Source organism: Papio anubis, chromosome 13, assembly GCF_008728515.1.
Source record: "Papio anubis isolate 15944 chromosome 13, Panubis1.0, whole genome shotgun sequence".
In the NCBI taxonomy this organism is placed as follows: domain Eukaryota; kingdom Metazoa; phylum Chordata; class Mammalia; order Primates; family Cercopithecidae; genus Papio; species Papio anubis.
In genome coordinates, this window is record NC_044988.1 from 60,331,866 (window position 1) to 60,354,372 (window position 22,507).

At 37.1% G+C, this 22,507-nt stretch overlaps 1 long non-coding RNA gene across 1 annotated transcript in view; it reads left to right on the forward strand.

Moving 5' to 3' along the window:
• LOC103878252 overlaps positions 1-22,507 on the forward strand; it is a 165,265-nt gene that overhangs the window by 88,702 nt on the left and 54,056 nt on the right. Inside the window, exon 3 of the long non-coding RNA XR_002517541.2 lies at positions 20,068-20,165. This is a non-coding gene — a long non-coding RNA (uncharacterized LOC103878252). The remainder of the gene's footprint in view (positions 1-20,067; positions 20,166-22,507) is intronic.

Below are 22,507 nucleotides of genomic sequence, written 5' to 3' on the forward strand. Positions count from 1 at the left end.
ACAGAAAACCAGACACCACATGTTCTCACTTATAAGTGGGAGCTAAACATTGAGCATACATGGATATAAATATTGGATCAATAGACACTGTAGACTATTGGGGATGTAGGTAAAAAGGGGGGGCTTTAAAAACTACCTATCAAGGTACTATGCTCACTTCCTGGGTGAAAAGATTCATACCCCAAACCTCAGCATCATTCAATATCCCCATCTAACTAACGTGTATCCCCTGTAACTAAAGTAAAAGTTGAAATTTTTTTAAAAAATCAGAGATAAAGAATTCTCTAAGCAGCAAGAAAACATAAACACATGATATACACAGAAATCTTAGTAAGGCTATTAGTGAATTTCTCAGCAGAAAATTTGCAGACCGAGGTAGAGTGAGATAATACATTCAAATTGTTGAAAGCAAAAACTGCCACTCAAGAATACTTTACCTGGCAAAGCAGTCCTTCACATATGATGGAAAAAGGAAGTATTTTCCAGATTTACAAAAAAAAAGCTGAGATAGTTATCACTAGACCTGCCTTACAAGAAATACTAAAAGGAGTTCTTCAATCATAAGTGAAAGTTGCTAATTATTATTAAAAACAAATAAATGTAGAAAACTCCTTGATAAAAGTAAGCACACAGTCAAATTCAGAATACTTCAATTTTTTTGTTTTTTGTTTTTTTATTTTTTGGACAGAGTCTTGCTCTTGTTGCCCAGGTTGGTGTACAATGGCACAATCTTGGCTTGCCACAACCTACACCTGGGTTCAAGTGAATCTCCTGCCTCAGCCTCTCGAGTAGCTGGGCTTACAGGTATGCACCACCACACCAAGCTAATTTTGTATTTTTAGTAGAGCCGGGGTTTCTCCATGTTGGCCAGGATGGTCTCAAACTCTCGACCTCAGGTGATCTGCCCGCCTTGGCCTCCCAAAGTGCTGGGATTTCAGGCATGAGCCACTGCACCCAGCCCAGAATACTTTAATATTTTTAATATTTTAATAATAGTATGTAAATTGCTTATAACTCATATGAAGGTTAAAAGATAGAAGTATTATTACAAAAACCACAGCTACAATTTTATACAAAGATGTACAATATGACATCCAAAACATAAAACATTTCGGAAAGTAAAACTGTAGATTTTATGTATGCAATTGAAGTTAAGTTGCTATCAGCTTAAATTGTTTGGTATAACTATACGAGGTTTCATGTCAGCTTAATTATCACCACAAAGCAAAAGCATATAGCAGATACACAAAGAAAAAGAGAAAATAATCAAAGCATATCACTCCAAAATAATACATATTATTGTACAAAGAAAATGAGCGAGCAAAAAAAAATAAAAATAAAAAACAGGATTTACAGTACACACAGAAAACAATTTTTTTTTTTTTTTTTTTTTTTTTTTGAGATGGAGTCTCACAGTGTCACACAGGCTGGAGTGCAGTGGCACAATCTTGGCTCACTGCAAGCTCCACCTCCCGGGTTCACGCCATTCTCCTGCCCCAGCCTCCAGAGTAGCTGGGACTACAGGTGCCCGCCACCACGCCTGGCTAATTTTTTTTGTATTTTTTAGTAGAGATGGGGTTTCACCATGCTAGCCAGGATGATCTCGATCTCCTGACCTCATGATCCACCCATCTTGGCCTCCCAAAGTGCTGAGATTACAGGCATGAGCCACCACGCCCGGCCCCAGAAAATAATTTTTTATATGGCAGTAGTGAATCCCTGCCTATTAATAATTACTTTAAATGTAAATAGACTAACCTCTATCAAAAAACATAAAGTGGCTGAATGGACATTTTTTTAAAAAGACCCAACTATCTGTTACCTAGAAGAGACTTATTTCACATAGAGAACATTCCATCTAACTGCAGCACATAACACATTATTTTCAAGCAAACATGGAACATTCTCCAGAACAGATTATATGTTAGACCATAAAACAAGCCTTAACAAATTTTAAAAGATTAAAATTATATCAAGATCTTTTCTGACTATAATGGTATAAAACTGAAAGTCAATAATAGAAGGAATTTCATAAAATACATAAATATATGAAAGTTAAACAATATACTCTTTAGCAAGTGGGTCAAATAAGAAATCGAAGAAGAAATTTAAAAGTATTTTTAGACAAATGAAAGTGAAAATACAATGTACCAAAACCTATGTGATTATGCAAAAGCAGTTCTAAGAGGGATATCTATAATAAATACTTACATGAAAAAGAAGAAAGGTCTCCAAAAATCACAACAACTTAGCATTAAACCTCATAGAATCAGGAAAATAGGAACAAACTATGCCCAAATTTCATAGAATGTAGGAAATAAAGATCAGAGCATAAATAAATAAAGCAGTGACTAGAAAAGCAATAGAAAAGATTACAAAACTAACTTGGATCTTGAAAAGATAAAATTGACAAACTTTTAGCTAGACTGAAAAAGGAGCAAAGGTACAAATATTTCTAATAAACATTAGTATTTCTAATGAAATACTTCTAATAAACATTAATGCAAAAATCCTCAACAAAATATTAGCAAACCATTATTCAACAACATATCAAAAAATGATACATTATGACCAAGTAGGATTTATCCCTGGAATGGAAGTTTGGCTTAACATACACAAATCAATCAATGTAATACACCACACCAACAGAACAAAAGGCACATGATCATCTCAATACATCAAGAAAGGACATTTCAAAAAGTTCAATACCCTTTCTTGATATAAAGTCTCAAAAATTTAGATACAGAATAAATTTTTTCTCAAATTATCACAGCCATTTATAAAAAATCCAAAGCTGACATAATAATCAATGGAGAAAACATGAAAGCTTTTTTTTCTAAGATCCAATACAAGGTAAGGATGCCTTCTATTGCCATTTCTATTCAACATAGACTGAAAGTACTAGTAAGAACAATCAGACAAGAAAAGAAAATAAGACTATCCAAATCTGAAAAGAAGAAATAAATATCTTTATTTGTAGATGACATGACCTTATATGTAGAAAACCTTAAAAACATCACCAAAAAACTGTTAGACCTATAAAATGAATTCAATAAAGTTATGGGATACAAAATTAACATTCAAAAACTCAGTTGCATTTTTTACTCCAATAATGACTTACCTCAAAATGAAACTTTTTAAAGTCCCATTTACAATAGCATCAAAAAGAATAAAAACTTTTGAAATAAATCTAAATAAGGAAATGAAAGACCTGTACACTGAAAACTATAAAACATGAATCAAAAAACTGAACATAATATAAATAAGTGAAAAGATATTTGGAATAATTACTATTGTAAAAATGCCCATACTACTCAAAACAATCTACATATGCAAAGCATACTTCATCATCATTCCAATAACATTTTCCACAGAAATAAAAAAAAAATTCTAAAATTTATATGGAACCACAATATACTCCACAAAATGTATACAGAACCAAAAAATACCTGCACAAAAGCCAAATAAAAGTTAAGGAAAAAAAAAAGTTGGAAGCATTACGTTCCTTAATTTCAAATTATACTACAAAGCTACAGTATTCAAAGAGTATAGTACTGGCATAAAAACAGACACATAGACTAATGGAACAGATTTTAGATCCCCAAAGTAAACCCAAGCATATGTGGTCAACTAATTTTCAACGAGGATGCCAAGAATACAAAATAGTAATTCGATTAGTCTCTTCAATAAATGGTGTTAGGAAAACTAAATACATACGTGAAAAAGAATGAAACTATATCTTGCATCATACACAAAAATCAACTTAAAATAAATTGAAGACTTAAATATAAGACCTGAAACTAACATTTCTAAAGGACCTTGGACAAAGGTCTTGACATTGGCCTTGGCAGTAATATTTTTGGATATCACACCAAATGCTTAGACAACAAAAGCAAAAGTAAACAAGTAAAACTATATCAAACTAAAAAACTTTTACACAGGAAACAATCAACAAAATGCAAAGGCAGCCTATGAACTAATAGAATATTTTCCACCTATATATCTGAAAAGGGGCTAATACTCAAAAATATGTAAGTAATTCACACGACTTGATAGAAAATAGTAATAATAACCTGATTTTAAAATGGACAAATAACTAGACAGTTTTCCAAAGAAGACATTAAAAATGGTCAACAGGCCTATGAAAAGGTACTCAACATAACTAATTATTAGGGTAATGCAAATTATAACTACGATGAGGTATCACCTCACATCTTTTAGAATGACTGTTATCAAGAAGACATGATAACAAATATTGGCAAGGATGTGGAAAAAAGAGAGTCCTTACACTCTATTGGTAGTAATGTAAATTGGTGCAGCCATTATGGAGAACACCAAAGAAGTTCTTCAGAAGTAAAACAGAGCTATCATAGGACTCGCCAATTCCTCTTCTAAATATATACACAAAGGAAATGAAATCAGCGCCTTTCGGAGATATTTGCACTCTCTTGGTCATCACAGCATTATTCACAATAGCCAAGATATGGAAACAACCTAAGTGTGCATGGATAGATAAAAGGCTTAAGAAATTATGGTGTATATGAACAATGAAATATTAGTTGACCTTTAGAAAGCAGGATATTCTGTCTTTTGTGAACACGTGAATGAACCTGGAGTGAGTTTTGCTAAGTGAAATAAGCCAGGCACTAAAAGAAAAAGATAGCATGATCTCACTTATATGTAGAATCTTAAAAAAAACCTAAAATACATAGAAAGAGAGTGGAAAGGTTGTTATCAGATATGGAGACAGTAAGGGAAATAAGGAGATACAGGTTGAAGAGTAAAAAGTTGCAGTTCTGTCAAATGAATATGTAGAGATCTAATGTAGAGCATGAGGAGGACAATAGTTAATAATATTGTATACTTTACATCTGCTATGAAAGTAGATTTTAAGTGCTCTTAACCACAAAAAAAAAGCCTGACTGCCATAATGAATATGTTCATTTGCTTGGTTGCAGTAACCATTTCACTATTTATAAGTGTATCAAAACATCATGTGGTGCACCTTAAATATACACCATTTAGAAAGGGGAAAGATTATCAAACAAAGAAGACATACCACGTGGCCAATACATTCATGGAAAAAAGCCCAACATCACTAATCATTAGAGAAACAAATTAAAATCACAATGAAACAGATGGATAGTATAAGACCAAAGATTAAACTCTTGAAAGAATCAAAAGGAAAAGCCAAATATAAAAAACATGTAACCAAAAAAGAGAATGCTTTTGATGAACTCATCAGTAGACTGAACATGGCCAAGAAAAAGAATCAGTGAGCTAGAGGACAATGCAATAGAAACTTCCCTAATGAAAATAGGCAAATAAATAAATAAGAGAGAGAGAGGAAATAATGAAAATCAAAAACAGAGCACATTCAACGTATAAAGAAAAAAATTAAAGGTATAACATACTTATAATTGGTATCCCATAAGGAGAAAAGGGAAAACGGAATTAGGAGAAATATGTAAATAATGGCTGAGAACTTTTCAAGCTTACTGACAGACACCAAACCACAAATATAGGAAACTCAGAGAATAACAAACATGATTAAATACCAGAACAAATAAAAACAAACAAAACCCTAGAAAAATCATTACCAATCTGAAGAAAACTAGAGACAAAATGTTAAGAGTCCAGAGTTATATACACATATGCATAAACACACACAAACACACACACACACACACACACACTTCACTACCCAAAGAGGAACAATAATTTAATTACAGTAGACTTCTCACCAGAAACCATATAGCCAAGATAACAATAATATAAAATGTCCAAAATGTTGTAGAAGAGTAACACCAAGAATTTCAATCCCAATAAAATAGTCTTTTAAAGTGAAAAAATAAGAAGATTTTTCAGAGAAACAAAGCTGAGTAAATTCAATACCAGTAGCCTACTCCAGCAAGAAATGTTAAAAAGAAGTTCTAAAGGGAATAGAATACAGTGTAGAATATATAGTGCAGAAATTGAAAGCTCCATAAATAAAGAAGGTTGGCAATGGAATAAATGACGATTTTGTAAAAAGCCAAACAAAATTATGAGACGTCATCTTACACCTGCTAAAATGGCTGTGATCAAAAAGGTAAGTGATAAATTTGAGCAAAAATGTAGAGAAAAAGAAACCTTTGTATACTGTTGTTGGAAATGTAAATTAGTACAGACATTATGGGAAATAGTAGGGACGTTTCTTAAAAATTTTAAAATAGAACTACCATATGATCCAACAGTCCCACTTCTGGGCATATATCCAAAGTAAATGAATATAGGATCTTAAAGAGATAGCTTCACTCCCATGTTCATTGCAGCAGTATTCACAGTAACCGAGATATGGAATTAATGTAAGTGTCCGTCAGTGAATTAATGGGTAAAGAAATGTGATATATATATTCAGCCTTTCAAAAAAAGAAAATTCTGTCAACACAGATATACCTGGAGGATATTAATGTTAAGTGAAAAATACCAGGCACAGAAAAACAAATACTGCATGATTGCATTTATAGGTGGAATCTAAAAAAGTCAATCTCATAGAAGCAGAGTTCAGAATATGGTTGCCAGGGGCTGCGCAATGGCAGAAGTGAGAATGGGGAGATATTGGTTAGAGAGTATAAATTTTTGGTTAGGATTAATAAGTTCTAGATATCTATTGAACAGCATGGTGGCTATAATTAATAATAACATAGTATAGTCAAAAATTGCTAAGACAGCACATCTTAAATATTTCTGCCACAAAAAGTTAAGTATGTGTGGTGATAAATATAATGCTTGATGTGATTTAATCATTTCATAATGTATACATATATCAAAACATCACATTTGGCTTCTTGTGGCCAAGATGGCCAACTAGAAGCAGCTAATCTGTGTGGCTCACAGAGAGGAACAAAAGGGGAGAGTAAATACAGCATATTCAACTGAAACATCCTGGTACTGTCATTGAGACTAATTAAGGAAACAACTTGACTTACACAGAATGAAGAAGATCAAGACAGAACAACAGCCCACCCAGTAACAACACAGAGCCAGGGGAACATCCACCACGCAGGGAAGTGGTGAGTGAACATGCAACCCCAGGAAACCATACTTCTCCCACAGATCTTTGCAATCCTGAGGTTAGGAGATCTCCTTGTAAACCTGCTTTACCAGGGCCTTCAGTCTGACAGACAGCTGTGTGAAGTCTCAGCAGATCAGCTGCTCCTGAATGCATGAGGCCCTGGAGCCTTAGATACTCAGGCTTTCCAACCTGCAGGCCCCACTTTTGCAGCACCTCACAAGATAAGACACACTAGCTTGGAATTCCAGCCAGCCACCAGTAGCAGCATTGCACCTCCCTAAGAAGGAGCTCCCTGTGGGAGGGACAGGCCAATATGTTTGCTGTTTGGGCACCTCAGCCATTCCAGGCTTTAGTCTTTGAGAGTCCGAACTGACCAGGAGTGGAAGGAATCCTTCAGCATAGAACAGCTGCTGTACCAAAACGTGGCCAGACTACTGCTTTAAGTGGGTGCCCAATCTCATTCCTCCTCACTGAGAGGGACATCTCAACCAGGGACTCTAGCTACCCACCTCTCATGTTCTCCAACCAACAGAGATTTGAATTCTCCCTGGGACAGCATCCTCAGAGGGAGGGGTGGACTGTCATCTTTGTTGTTGGCGCAACTTAGCCAATGTAGCCTTCAGATTTCGGAGAGTCTGAGCTAACCAGGGATGGAAGGGATCTCCCATCACAGCACAGCTGCCCTACCAAAAGGTGGCCAGACTGCTCCTTTAAGCGAGTTTCCAATTCCACCCCTCCTCACTGGGTGGGAGCTCCCATCCAGGGCCCTCAGTCACCATTGTCAGTGTTTTCTGGCCAACAGAGAATTGTAATCTCCCTGGGATGGAGATCCCAGAGGGAAGGATGAGCTGCCATCTTTGCTGTTGGGGTGATTTCACCATCCCAGCCTTTGGGCTTCAGAGTGTCTGAGGTGACTGGGGACTGAAGTGGATCCCCAGCACAGCACAGTCACGCTACCAAAATGTGGCCAGAGTGCTTTTTTAAGTGGGGCCCCAATCCCATTCTGCCTCACTGGGTGGGAACCTCCCAAATGATGTCTCCAACCACCTCCTATAGGTGCCTTTGGGCCAGCAACAGGCTCATGCCTCTCTAGGACAGGCCTACCAGAGGGAGAGACAGGCTGCTATTTTTGCTATTTCACAGCCTTCACTGGTGATACTTACAGGTACTGGAAAATCCGAGGTGCCTGGGAACTAGAATGGGCCCCAAGCATACCACAGCAGCCCTATGGAAAAGAATCCAGATTGCTACATGTGTGCCCATGCCCCTATCTCCTTAAGGGCAGGTCCTTCAGGCCTGGGCCTCCAGCCACACAACATCAGAGCTATTGTACCAGTAGCAACTTGGCAACTCCCTGGACAGAGCCTCCAGGTCAACTGAAAGCCTCTTTGCCACTGCCTCTGCAGTGGCACTGCCTTTGCCACCCTCAGACTAATGAAAGAGCAAAGACCCTAAGTGCCTTATCCACACCTCCAACATCCTCCCCACATACCCCCCAAAACTGCTTCTCACAAGAAAAGGAACCCCTGGCTTAGGCCCACAGCACAAACCGTCCATCGTGGGCTGATTGCACTGAGTGATTGCTGACTTACTTGCATCTCTCTGGGGTGAAGCCCCCAGAAGATAAGCAAATGACCCTCAAAAACAACCACTACTGAATTCCTTTCCTCTTTTGCCTTCAAGTTGGGGAACAAACATAAAGACTAAAATCTCCCCAGAGCTGCAGGGAGCAGCCTAGGAGTGCCACATCACAGTCTACCACCAGCACTCATGGGGGAGAGGAACCCACACTTTCAGAACACAAAGAGGGAGCATAGCTGCAACTGTGAGGAAATATAGGGGAGCCACACACTGAGCAAGAGTCTACAAACTGACCAATAAGTTTGCCACCTGGTGGATCACACCCCAAAGCTTCAACCATAAAAATACCTCACTAACATGCCCCCCTTTGAAACCAGAGACAAGAAGGCAGCATCAAATAAACACCCTGCAAAAAGACTCACCCCAGTGACAACATCCAGAAAAGAAGTCTATTGACTATACTGAATCTATACTGCAGTTAAAGAAACACCCACACTCAGAAATGAGAAAAAAACAGTGCAAGAAATCTGGCAACTCAAATGGCCAGAGTATTATATGTCCTCCAAATGACCACACCAGTTCTCCAACAAGAGTTCTTAATAAGGCTGAACTGGCTGGAATGACAGAAATAGAATTCAGAATATGGATAGGAACAAAGATCATCAAGGTTTAGGAGGATGACAATACCCAATCCAAGGAAAATAAGAATCACAATAAAGTGATACAGGAGCTGAGGGATAAAATAACCAATATAAAAAAGAACCTAGTGGGTCTGACAGAGCTGAATAACAAAATATAGGAATTTCCCAATGCAATCACAAGTATTATTAAATAACAGCAAAATAAACCAAGCTGAGGAAAGAATCTCAGAACTTGAAGACTTGCCCTCTGAAATAAGATGGTCAGACAAAATGAAAGTAAAAGGAATAAAAAAGAATGAACAAAATCTCTGAGAAGTATGGGATTATCTAAAGAGGCCAAATCTATACATCATTGGCATCCCTGAAATGGGGAGGGAAAAAGTAAACAACTTGGGAAACATATTTCAGGATATCTCCCATGAAAACTTCCCCAACCTTGCTAGAGAGGTCAACAGTCAAATTCAGGAAACACAGAGAATTCCTGCAAGATTCTCCACAAGAAGATCATCCTCAAGACACATAATTGTCAGGTTTTCCAAGGTCAAGATGAAGGAAAGAATGTTAAAGGCAGCTAGATAGAAAGCTCAGGTCACCTACAAATGAAACCTCATTAGGTTAATAGAGCACATCTCAGCTGAAATCTTACAAGCCAGAAGAAATTGGAGGCCTATATTTAACATTCTTAAAGAAAGAAATCCTCAACTAAGAATTTCACATCCAGGCAAACTAAGCTTCCTAAGTGATGGTGAAATAGAATCTTTTTATATAAGCAAATGTTGGGGAAATTCATTACCACTAGACCTGCCTTACAGGAGATCTTGAAAAGAGCAATAAATAAAAGAAGGAAAGATTGGAAACAGCTAATACAAAAACACACTTAAATGCACAGACTAGTGTCATAGTAAAGCAACTATACAAACCAACCAACATAATAACCAGCTAACAGCACAATGACAAGATCAAATCCACAATATTAATACAAACCACGAATGTAACAAGATAAATACCCCACTTAAAAGACAGAGTGGGAAGCTGTATAAAAAGCAAGACTTAATGTATGCTGTCTTCAAGAGACTCATCTCACACATAATGACACTCATAGGCTCAAAAGGATGGAGAAAAACCTGTCAAGCAAATAGAAAACAGAAAAGGTAGGGGTTGCAATACTAATTTTAGACAAAACGGATTTTAAACAAACAAAGATCATAAAAGAAAAAGAAGGGCATTACCTAATAGTAAAACGTTCAGTTCAACAAGAAGACCTAACTATCCTAAATATATATGCACCCAGTATAGGAGAACCTAAATTTATAAGTCAAGTTCTTAGAGACCTACAAAGAGACGTAGACTACCACACAAAAATAGTGGGGGACTTCAACACTCCACTGAGAATATCAGACAGACCATCAAGGCAGAAAATTAACAAAGGTATTCAGGACCTAAACTCAACATTGAGCCAAATGGATCTGACAAACCTTTCCAAAACTCTTTACCCAAAAACAAAAGAGTATACATTCTTCTTATCACTGTGTGTCATGTATTCTAAAATTGACCATATCATTGGACATAAAACGATCCTCCACAAATGTAAAAGAACGAAAATCATACCAAACACACCTTAGGACGACAGTGCAATAAAAATAGAATTCAAGACAATGAAAATGGCTCAAAACCATGGAATTACATGGAAATTAAACAGTATGTTCCTGAATGACTGTTAAGTAAATAATGAAATTAAGGCAGAAATCAAGAAGTTCTTTGAAAATAATAAGAACAAAGATAAAACACAAGAATCCCTGGGACACAGCTAAGGAAATGTTAAGCAAGAAATTCATAGCACTAAATGCCCACATAGAAAAGTTAGAGAGATCTCAAATAAACAACCTAATTTCACAACTGAAAGAATCAGAGAAGCAAGAAAAAATTAACTCCAAAGCTAGCAGAAGATGAGAAATAACAATAATCAGAGCTTAACTGAATAAAATTGAGACTCAAAAAACCATGCAAATAATCAACAAATCCAGGAGTTTGTATTTTGAAAAAATTAATAAAATACATAGGCCGCTAGCTAGACTAATACAGAGGAAAAGAGAAGATTAAAATAAACACAATTAGAAATGACAAACGGACTGTAATTACTGAACCCACAGAAATAAAAACAACCATTAGAAACTATTACAAACACCTCTACACAGACAAACTAGAAAACCTAGAAGAAATAAATAGATTCCTGGACACATAAACCCACCCAAAACTAAACAAGAAAGAAGTTGAATCCCTGAATAGACCAATAACAAGTTCTGAAATTGAGGCAGTAATTAATAGCCTACCAACCAAAAAAAGCCCAGGACCAGATGGATTCACAGCCAAATTCTATCAGAGGTACAGAGAGGAGCTCGTACCATTTCTTCTGAAACTATTCCAAACAATAGAGAGAGATTCCTCCCTAACTCATTCTGTGAGGCCATCATCATTTTGATACCAAAACCTAGCAGAGACACAACAAAACAAGAAAACTTCAGACCAATATCCTTGATGAATATCAATGCAAAAATTCTCAATAAAATACTGGCAAATCAAACCCAGCAGCACATCAAAAATCTTATCCACCACAATCAAATTGGCTTCAACCCTGGGATGCAAGTTTGGTTCAGCATATGCAAATCAATAAACGTAATTCATCACATAAACAGAGCTAAATACAAAACCACATGATTATCTCAATAGACTCAGAAGAGGCCCTCAATGAAATTCAACGTCCCTTCATGTTAAAAACTCTCAATAACTAGGTATTGAAAGAACATAACTCAAAATAATAAGCGTCATATATGACAAACCCAAAGCCCATATCATATTGAATGGTCAAAAGCTGAATTTTCAAGCATTTCCCTTGAAAATCAGTCCAAGAGAAGGATGCCCTCTGTCACCACTCCTATTCAACATAGTATTGGAAGTTCTGGACACAGCAATCAGGCAAGAGAAGGAAATAAAGTGTATTCAAACAGGAAGAGAGGAAGTCAGACTATCTTTGTCTGCAGATGACATAATTCTATATCTAGAAAACCCTGTTGTCTCAGCCCAAAAGCTTATTAAGCTCATAAATAACGTCAGCAAAGTCTCAGGATACAAAATCAATGTGCAAAGATTACTGGCATTCCTATACACCAACAACAGGCAAGCTGAGAGCCCAATCATAAATGATCTCCCATTCACAATTGCCACAAAAAGCATAAAATACCTAGGAATACAGCTAACAAGGGAAGTGAAGGACTTCTTCAAGGAGAACTACAACCACTGCTCAAACAAATCAGAGAGGACACAAACAAATGAAGAAATATTCCATTCTCATGGATAAGAAGAATCAATATTGTTGAAAATGGCCATACTGCCCAAAGTATTTTATGGTTTCAATGCTATTCTCATTAAACTACCATTGTCATTATTTACAAAATTACAAAAAGTATTTAAAAATTCTTATGGAGCCAAAAAGCCTGAATAGCCAAGACAATCTTAAGCAAAAAGAACAAAGCTGGAGGCATCATGCTACCCAACTTCAAACTATACTACAAGGCTACGGTAACCAAAACAGCATGATACTGGTACAAGAACTAGCACATATGCCAATAGAACATAATAGAGAACTCAGAAGTAAGACCACACACCTACAACCATCTGATCTTTGACAAACTTGACAAAACAAGCAGTGGGAAAATGACCTCCCTATTTAATAAATGGTGCTGAGAGTGCTGGCTAGTGCGGTAAAGATATACCATGGAATACTATGCCGCCATGAAAAGGAATGAGATAATGTCTTTTGTAGGTACATGGATGGAGTTGAAAGCCCTTATCCTCAGCAAACTAATGCAGGAACAGAAAACCAAACACCATGTGTCCTCACTTTTAAATGGGAGCTGAATGATGAAAACATATGGACACGTGAGGAGGAACAACACACAATGGGGCCTGTCAGTGTGGGGGCAGTGGGAGAAAGGAGAACATCAGGAAAAGTAGCTGATAAATGCTGGCTGGGCTTAATACGTAGGTGATGGGATGATCTGTGTAGCAAACCACCATAGCACACACTTACCTTTGTGACAAACCTGCACATCCTACCTACGCATGTACCCCTGAACTTAAGAGAAAAGTTGAAGAGAAAAAAACAAGAAATCTCCTTTAATTAAAAAAAAAGAGAGAAAGAATAAACACTGGCACAGACCAGGATGCCCTATCTCACCACTTCTATTCAACATAGTATTGGAAGTCCTAGCCAGAGCAATCAGGTAAGAAAAAGAAATAAAGGGCGTCCATTTAGGAAGAGAGGAAGTCAAACTACCTCTATTTGCAGATGACATGATTCTACATCTAGAAAAACCCGTTATCTTGGCCCCAAAGCTCCTTCAGCTGATAAACAACTTCAGCAAACTTCAGCAAAGTTGCAGGATACAAAATCAACATACAAAAAATCACTAGCATTTCTATACATGGATAGATTCCTGGACACATAAACCATACGTAGGAATACAGCTAACCAGGGAGGTGAAAGATCTTTACAATGATAACTACAAAACATTACTCAAAGAAATCAGAGAAGACACAAGCAAATGGAAAAACATCCCATACTCATGGATAGGAAGAAATAATATCATTAAAATAGCTATACTGTCCAAAGCAATTTACAGATTCAATGTGATGCCTATCAAACTACCAAGGACATTTTTCACAGAACTATCTAAAAATATTTAAAAATTTGTATGGAGCCAAAAAGCCTGACTAGCCAAGGCAATCCTAAGCAAAAAGAACAAAGCTGAAGGCATCATGTTACCTGACTTAACACTTTGCTACAAGGCTGCATATACCAACACAGCATGGTGCTAGTATATAAACAGGTACATAGACCAACAAAACGGAACAGAGAGCCCAGGAATAAGACTGCACATCTACAAGTATCTGATCTTCAACAAAGTGGACAACAAAACAAAAGATGAGAACAGACTCTCTATTTAATGAATGGTGCTGGGAGAACTGGCTAACCATAAACAGAAGATTGAAGCTGGACCCCTTCCTTACACCATATACAAAAATCAACTCAAGATGGATTAAAGACTTAAATGTAAAACCCAAAACTATAAAAACCCTGGAAGACAACCTAGGCAACATCATCCTGGACATAGGAACAGGCAAAGATTTCATTACAAAGATACAAAAAGCAATTGCCACAAAAGCAAAAATTAACAAGTGGGATCTAATTAAACTTAAGAGCTTCTGCACAGCAAAAGACACTATCAACAAAATAAACAGACAATCTACAGAATGGGAGAAAATATTTGCAAACTACCCATCTGACATAGGTCTAATATCCAGCATCTATAAGGAACTTAAATAAATTCACAAAGAAAAACAACTCCATTAGAAAGTGGGCAAAGAACTTGAACAGACACTTCTCAAAAGAAAACATACATGTGGCCAAAAAGCATATGAAAAGCTCAATAGCACTGACCATTAGAAAATCCAAATCAAAACCCCAATGAGATACTATCTTATGCCAGTCAGAATGGCTATTACTAAAAAGTCAAAAAACAGCAGATGCTGGTGGGTTGTGGAGAAAAAGGAACACTTATACACTGTTGATGGAAGTGTCAGTTAGTTCAACCATTGTGGAAAGCACTACCATTCAACCTAGCAATCCTATCACTGGGTGTATACCCAGAGGAATATAAATCATTCTACCATAAAGGCCTACATGTGAATGTTCATTGCAGCACTATTTGCAATAGCAAGAACATGGAATCTACCTAAATGCCCATCAATGACAGACTGGATGAAGAAAATGTAGTACATATGCACCATGAAACACTATGCAACCATAAAAAGAATAAGATCATATCTTTTGCAGGAACACAGATGGAGCTGGAAGCTATCATTCTTAGCAAACTAATGCAGGAACAGAAAACCAAATACCATATGTTCTCACTTGTAAGTGGGAGCTAAATGATAAGAACTTATGAACACAAAGAAGGAAACAACTGACACTAGGATCTACTTGAGGTAGTAGGGTGGCAGGAGGGAGAGGAGCAGAAAAGAGAATTATTGGGCACTGGGCTTAATACCTGGGTGATGAAATAATATGTACAAAAAAACCCATGACATGTATTTACCTATGTAACATACCTTTACATGTACCCCCAAACTTAAAATAAAAGTTTTTTCAAAAACTTTAAAAACAAAAAATATCACCTTGTGCACTGTAAATATATATAATTTTAGTTGTCAATTGTACCTTAATAAAACTGAAAAAAATAATATTTTTTAAAAATTAACATTTTTTTAAAAAATAACAAGGGATAACATTCACCATGGATCTTCAAGACTACATAAAGATTCACTCCTCTGAGCTCATAATATCCAAACCCTCATCTGTCATTAAATTTACTATTTACCATATTGCTTTGTCTGCCACTGTAACATAAATGTCTTCACAGAGAATGTGTGATGAGAATGTTGTACTCCAAAACCTAGTACAAAGCTTGGTACATAGTAGGCACAAAAAAATGTTGGTTAAAATAATGCACGATTCTCCTTTGTAAAATTTGTTTTCAGTGCTCACATTTCACTGACTTTGTACATTGCCTTTCTAACATGTGTTCTTCCCAAACAGGAACCAAATTATTCCAGAGACAAATCACCTAATATGAATAGCTGCAAATATAAAGCACTTGTCAGTAAATGCCACAGTCCCATCCTGGTTGTTTTTCTTTCAGAAATGATTTTCTGACACAAAATAATCAGCACCTAGTTTGCTGCTTCTTGCAGTCTAGAAGCAAATGATTCATGCTTCTTGTTATTGTATTAATGCACAGGAAAAGCAATAAAAAAATCCAAGAAGCCATAATATATTCACAATATTGTAACTTTCTCTCATTACCCAGAAGTAAATGGATCATTGCTCCTGATATGTGTTGATTCAAGCTGACAGCATTGGAATTTACATTCGCTGTCACTCATAGTCTTTAGGTCAAATAACTGTCATAATCACCTTAGTGCATTTACCTATGGAACCACACTAGACTTTGTGCAAATACTGTACATTTTGCATTATGGTGATCGTACACTTGCTTGGTCCAAGGTGTTGAGGATGGAAAGAGTTAAGACTCTTGTCTAAAGCTAGCAATTTTCCACACACTGTGCTAAGCATATTACAATCACTGTATCATTTAATCTTCATTGAAAAACCTGTGAAAAAAATTGGCATTATTACCATCATTTTATAGATAAGAAACGCAGGCTCTACATGGTTGATTCTAAACACCACTGCTATGGTGCATTAGACAGAAATGTCCTTAAGCACCTGCCTGGGTCTCATACTCAAGTGCCCCTGCTGGTGCCTTGGAGGCCATTCCTAACCCTCTGCCACCTCTAATCCCTCTGCAGAGCTCCCCAGTGTCGCTGCTATGCTACTAGAGATGCTACACATGCATAACTTTAAAACCACCTCCTGACTTAAGGCACTACTCCTGAGGTAGGGGCCATAGGAGGAGCTAAAACTTAGCCTTCTCTCCGTTTTCTGTGGAAGTTACTGTCCTGCTTGCTAATGCTGATTCACACTCTTGCACTCATGGCCTTCATGCTCAGCCATGTTACTGCATTAGTCTTTGCTAACCCACTATAACATAAACCTCTCCCTTGCTACTAGTCTTCATTTCCATGTGTCTGAACCTCTCTCCTATGGAAAATAAAACAAATTGTCTGACATTTTTAGCCATTTCTATTCCTCATTTCTTTTCCAGTCTTGCTTTTAAGATTTGTCTGCACTCAGTGTCCCCACATCTGCAACCCACCTTCATCTTGAAAACTGCAGAAGACTGCTCTTGCCACACCCTGTCCCGACTCTGCTCTTCAGGTCTCCAATCACCATGTTGTAGCTAAATAAAAAAGGACTTCTTCTAGGTCCTTATTTTTCTTGCATCCTGTGCAGCGTTGGCACTACTAACCCCCTTTTTTCAATTGAAGCACTGTTTTCCCCTGGCTCCTCATTCATTCTCAGGCTGCTGCCAATGTGTTTTTTTGGTCCTGCCATTTGCCATGGGAACTGTACAGTTTAGCATTTTGAACATAATGTGCTATTATATCCTGCCCATCCTTCAGCCTCTTCTCCCAAGTCTCTGTGAGGCTGACTCTCTTCCCACTCTTCAGCCGCTGGACAGTCATTTTCCCTGGAACATTTATTTAGTCTGCCTTTACCCAATTATCTCACTTATATCTGAATGTTCTTCTCGGCTGTTACATGCCTGGCATTTCCTCTCTTCTCTGTAATTGCTCAAGAGCGAGTTATCTTCCCCAAGCAACCTTTTCCTAGCAACTGATGAGAGGTGAATTTTTATGATGCTTCCAATATTTGCCATGTTTAAATCTTCTCTACTTAACTTCTCTACTCAGTATATGTTCACTCTTTGGCTTATACTGATTATTATCCTAATATTATGCCGTGTGTACCTGCGTTATGTGCTGTCTGGGTTGGGCCATGTACATAGTGGCTTTCAGAATTTGGTGTGCTTTAAGCATTTAGTAAAGATGTATCAGTTAGAAATTTAGAGGTATTTTATGATAATAATGATAGTGATTTATTGTGAGTAATCAAGTATTCTACTGAGTGACAAGAAGAAGCCTGTTTATATAAAATTCTCATATGAATATGAGCCCAATTTTTGAGGCATGATCATGATAAAAATAAAGATGCTTTTACTTAAAGCAGAATAGGGACATTGATATAATTTTACAGCTTCCTTTCCTAATTCAGTAGCAGGAGTTCCATGATGAAAATAGCAGAGGGGGCCCATAGTTGCTAGCCTTAGAAGCACTTATGAAGAAAATTTTACATTTCTTCTTAATGTTCTCTCTCTCTCTCTCTCTAGTTCTTTTTGAGTTTTACATTTTACTTTATTTATTCCCTTTTAAAATTTCAAGTGATAGCTAGGCACAGTGGCTGTAATCCCAGCACTGGGAGGTTAAGGTGGGCAGATCACTTGAGATCAGGAATTCGAGACCAGCCTGGCCAATATGGTGAAACCTAGTCTCTACCAAAAATACAAAAAAGTAACCAGGTGTGGTGGTGCATGCCTGTAGTTCCAACTACTAGAGAGGCTCAGGTGGGAGAATCACTTGAACCTGGGAGGCGGAGGTTACAGCAAGCCAAGATCATTCCACTGCACTCCAGCCTGGGCTCAAATAATAATAATAATAGTAATAACATATAATTTTAAGTGATATTACTTTTTCCTTTGTTACAGTCCTATAGCTCAGAATTTTAAAAAATACAAAAGAGAGCATAGTGAAAAGTCTCCCTCCAGCCCAAAGCCACTGTCACTTACCTCCCCTCCTCGGAGACAACCAGTCTTCCTAATTTCTAGGTGTCTTCCTAGATATTTTATGCACATGCAAATGATTGAACTCTAAGGTCTTTATAGAAGCCAGGATCTCTTTGGAAGCCACTAATCAATTTTCTCTTTATATATTTATGTGTTCTTTGTTCTTCTTAGCCTCTCCCTCCCACTACTCCCAGAGGCACACATGGAGTTACACTGCAACTCTTCAGGAGCTCCTATGAGGTGCTGCCTCTTAAACATCTCTTCTACACCTACTTGCTCAGCTTTGGTGACTTCAATTTTCCTTCCTCTGAGAATAACCCCTTTGGAGTATTCTTTCTTTGTATGTTGGGGTTGGCTCTTGATTTTGCCCTTGGTCCCTAGTTGCCTTTTGCATCTCTCTTGACTCCAGGCTCTGTAGATAACAGGCAGCCCTGACCCTTCTCCATGCCCAGCTCTGATCCTGAATCTCCTTTCTGCATCCAGCACCCAACATAATCACTTCACCAAGAAAAGACTTCAGGCCTTAAAGGCTGTTATGAACTGAATCATGTCCTCCCCGTAATGCATATGTTAAAGCTCTAATTTCTGGTATGATGATATTTGAAGATAGGACCTTTGGGAGAAAATTAGGTTTAGATTAGGTCATGGGAATGATGCCCTCATGATAAAATTAGTGGTTTAGTAGAAAAAAAGGAAAAGAAATCTCCTTTTATGAGGTCACATACTGAGGAAAGATCATAAGAAGATATAGCAAGAGTGGCTTCTGCAAGACAGGAAGAGAACCCTCACCAGGAACTGAAGCTGCTGAAACCTTGATCCTGGACTTCCAGCCCCAGAACTTTGAGAAGTAAATGTCTATCATTGAGGCCACCAGTCTATATTATTTTGTTATGTCAGCCAAACAGAACAAATGCCAAGGTTAGCTGGTCCTGAAACCATCAAGCATACCACCTTTCTGTCTTCCCTTTTGGAAAACATGGGTTTCCCCCTCCTCCCACCCCATGCCCTTGTCTATCCTGTTTCCTTTTATTTTCTTACTTATTTATGCCTAGTCATCATCAGAAATTTCAACCCAGCTGAGCTAATGAATTGATGCTTCTTTTGCATGTACAGAGCTAATGAGGCACAGGCAACAGGTAGTCATGTTAGTTTCTTTCCTCTGTGTAAAGAAGCCTCTATCTTCTCATCCAATTATTGACTAGCAATTAAGGCCTGTTACCTCCATCAGAAACAGAAGCTCCCCTGGTCACATAAACAGTGTGACATGTCAGCAGCACTGAGCTGTGTCTCAAGACTCTTTTCCTGACAGCATTTAAGAGAAGACACCCCAAAGACCATGCTACTCCAAATAGCTGATGAAATGTGTAGTGCTGCACTAGCAGAAATCTGGTTTTGTGAATAATAAACTCCGGTTGTGTGCTTTCAGGTTGAACTCTTTTGTGTCAACTAAAAGAACATGTGGACATAGCAGGGCTGTCAAGATAAGGCCACGAGCTTGCCAAGTTGGGGACCTTTGAAATACAAGTAAGTTGGTGATAGTAAATCAGTGCTTTCCAGGCAAATAATAAATTTTAAGTAAGTAGTAGGAAAGTGAAACTGCTTATGTCTTCCATGCAGTGAATTAAGCTGACTACTGTTAAAATACTCTTGTAATACAGTCATATATTATTGGCTATATATTTCTCAGTATAAAAATTATAATTCATTTTCATATATCATTATTAAAATGCCTCTCTTTTGTTTTTGTTGTTGTTGTTGTTGTTACAATGGATGCATGGTTGCTTTGAATTTTCCAATTCTTACTGCCATAGAACATGAAGATGCCTGGGAATTACAATATCCAACCATTTAATTATGTGATGTCATAAGAAAATGGCTTTATTTTTATTTTTAGGACTGTGGAATCAGTACCTTGTATATATGGGTTTTTTAATCTAAAGGCTTATTAGGAAGCTAACAATGGACCAATTAACTTACTTATTATCAGTTGCACATGATATCTACACTGAGTGACTTTGAAGAAAGCTTGTGTTTTCAACAGAAAACATTCTACAGTAAAAATTCTGTCTTGCCAAGATAATTGCTAATTGTAACTCATCAAAATATGTGTCTGGTTCAAGAGCAACATGTTTATTACTCTGTATATATTTATTATTTCTGTTGAAGCCATCCTAGAGAGGCCCTCAACATTATTGCTTCTGCATACAATAGAACTTGACATATAAAATTAATCTCTTAAAGATATATATAAATGAATAACTAAAGCTGCATATAGGTGGATTGGGACTGGTGATTGAAATGTATCTGTTATGATTTAGTCACTGTCTTAAGGATAACATGTTTGGCCATGAGTAAAACAAAGTAGTGAGAAATAAAACAGTAGGTCAGACTTGTTTCCTCCTTTCTTTCTACCCATTCTCACGTTTGTCTCATCTTATATTTAACTAATTTTCCAGAACAAATATAAAGGGTATGAATGACTCTAACTCTGAAGAGAGAGAAAAGTCAGAGCAATGATTATACCTGCCCTTCTCACTTATAGCTCTTAGCACATTTATCTTGTATTGGACACATTTTCAAAAACTTACATGTTGGGCTGGGCATGGTGGCTCATGCCTGTAATCCCAGCACTTTGGAAGGCCAAGGTGGACAGAATTGCTTTAGCTCAAGAATTTGAAACTAGCCTGAGCAGCATGGTGAAATCCCATCTCTACAAAAAAAAATTGGTGGTGTGCGCCTACAGTCACAACTACTGGGGAGACTGAGGTGGGAGAATCGCTTGAGCCTGAGAGGTCGAGGCTGCAGTGAGCCGTGATCAGACCACTGCACTGCAGCCGGAGTGATGTGAGACCCTGTCTCAAAAAAAAATTTTTTTTAAAGCACATGTTCACCATTATCAAAGTAAAATTAAAGGTCAAAATTATTTGTTTACCTAGTACCCACTAATAAAAACCATTAATAAAAGTGTAAACTAAATTGGGCCATGAATCATCAGATCCTTTTGGACTTCAATGGGGAAAACACCAGGATCAGATCCACTGGTAGGTTAGGTGTGAATGTAGCTAACTCCTCCAAATTTGAAAATTAAGGTAGTAAGGTTCTTTTTACTGGTTAGTACCAAAATTAATTACTATAAAATGTTCAGCCGTGATCAAGGTTTGTATAACAATAAAATATATAAATATTTTGGTAATTCTATCAACTTCCTGACACATATAATCGAACATTGTCCGTGTTATATTATTGCCTGAAAAAGTGTATACAAAGGTCTGCTTGCTAATAGTTTGGTCATAGTTACTTTAAATCATGTGCCGGATATTAGTGTGTCATAATAATCTTAATCAGCAAATATCTACTGAGTACCCTCAATGTGCAAGTCACTCTAGTGGACATTAGAGGGGAAAGGCACATGAAGCAATGCTTGTACTAAAAGGTTTGATATCCAGATGGAGACATCAGATGCGATGTGCCCATTGCTTCTGATAACTTAAATATCCTCAGGGTAAAGATCAACCAAAAGCATAAAAAACTATTTGCTGAATCATTCTGAGAGCCCAGTTGAGGTGGAAGGCGTGAAAGTGGTACAGTGGCATTCTATTTTGTAATTTTATTCAAAATTACTTAGCAGTCCAAGTATCAAAGTATACAAAGATTAGGAAAAAAGGGAAAGGTCAAAGGACCAGATATGTAGGAATATATATTTATATTTTTTTCCAATGGGTATGTGTACATATACACAGACATAGATATACATATACATACACACATATACATATCATAGTGAAAGTAAAGGAATAACAGACCTATAGATTAAATAAAGTATCTTAATTTCTGCATTTATCCATTAAAAAAGAAAAATGAATTTG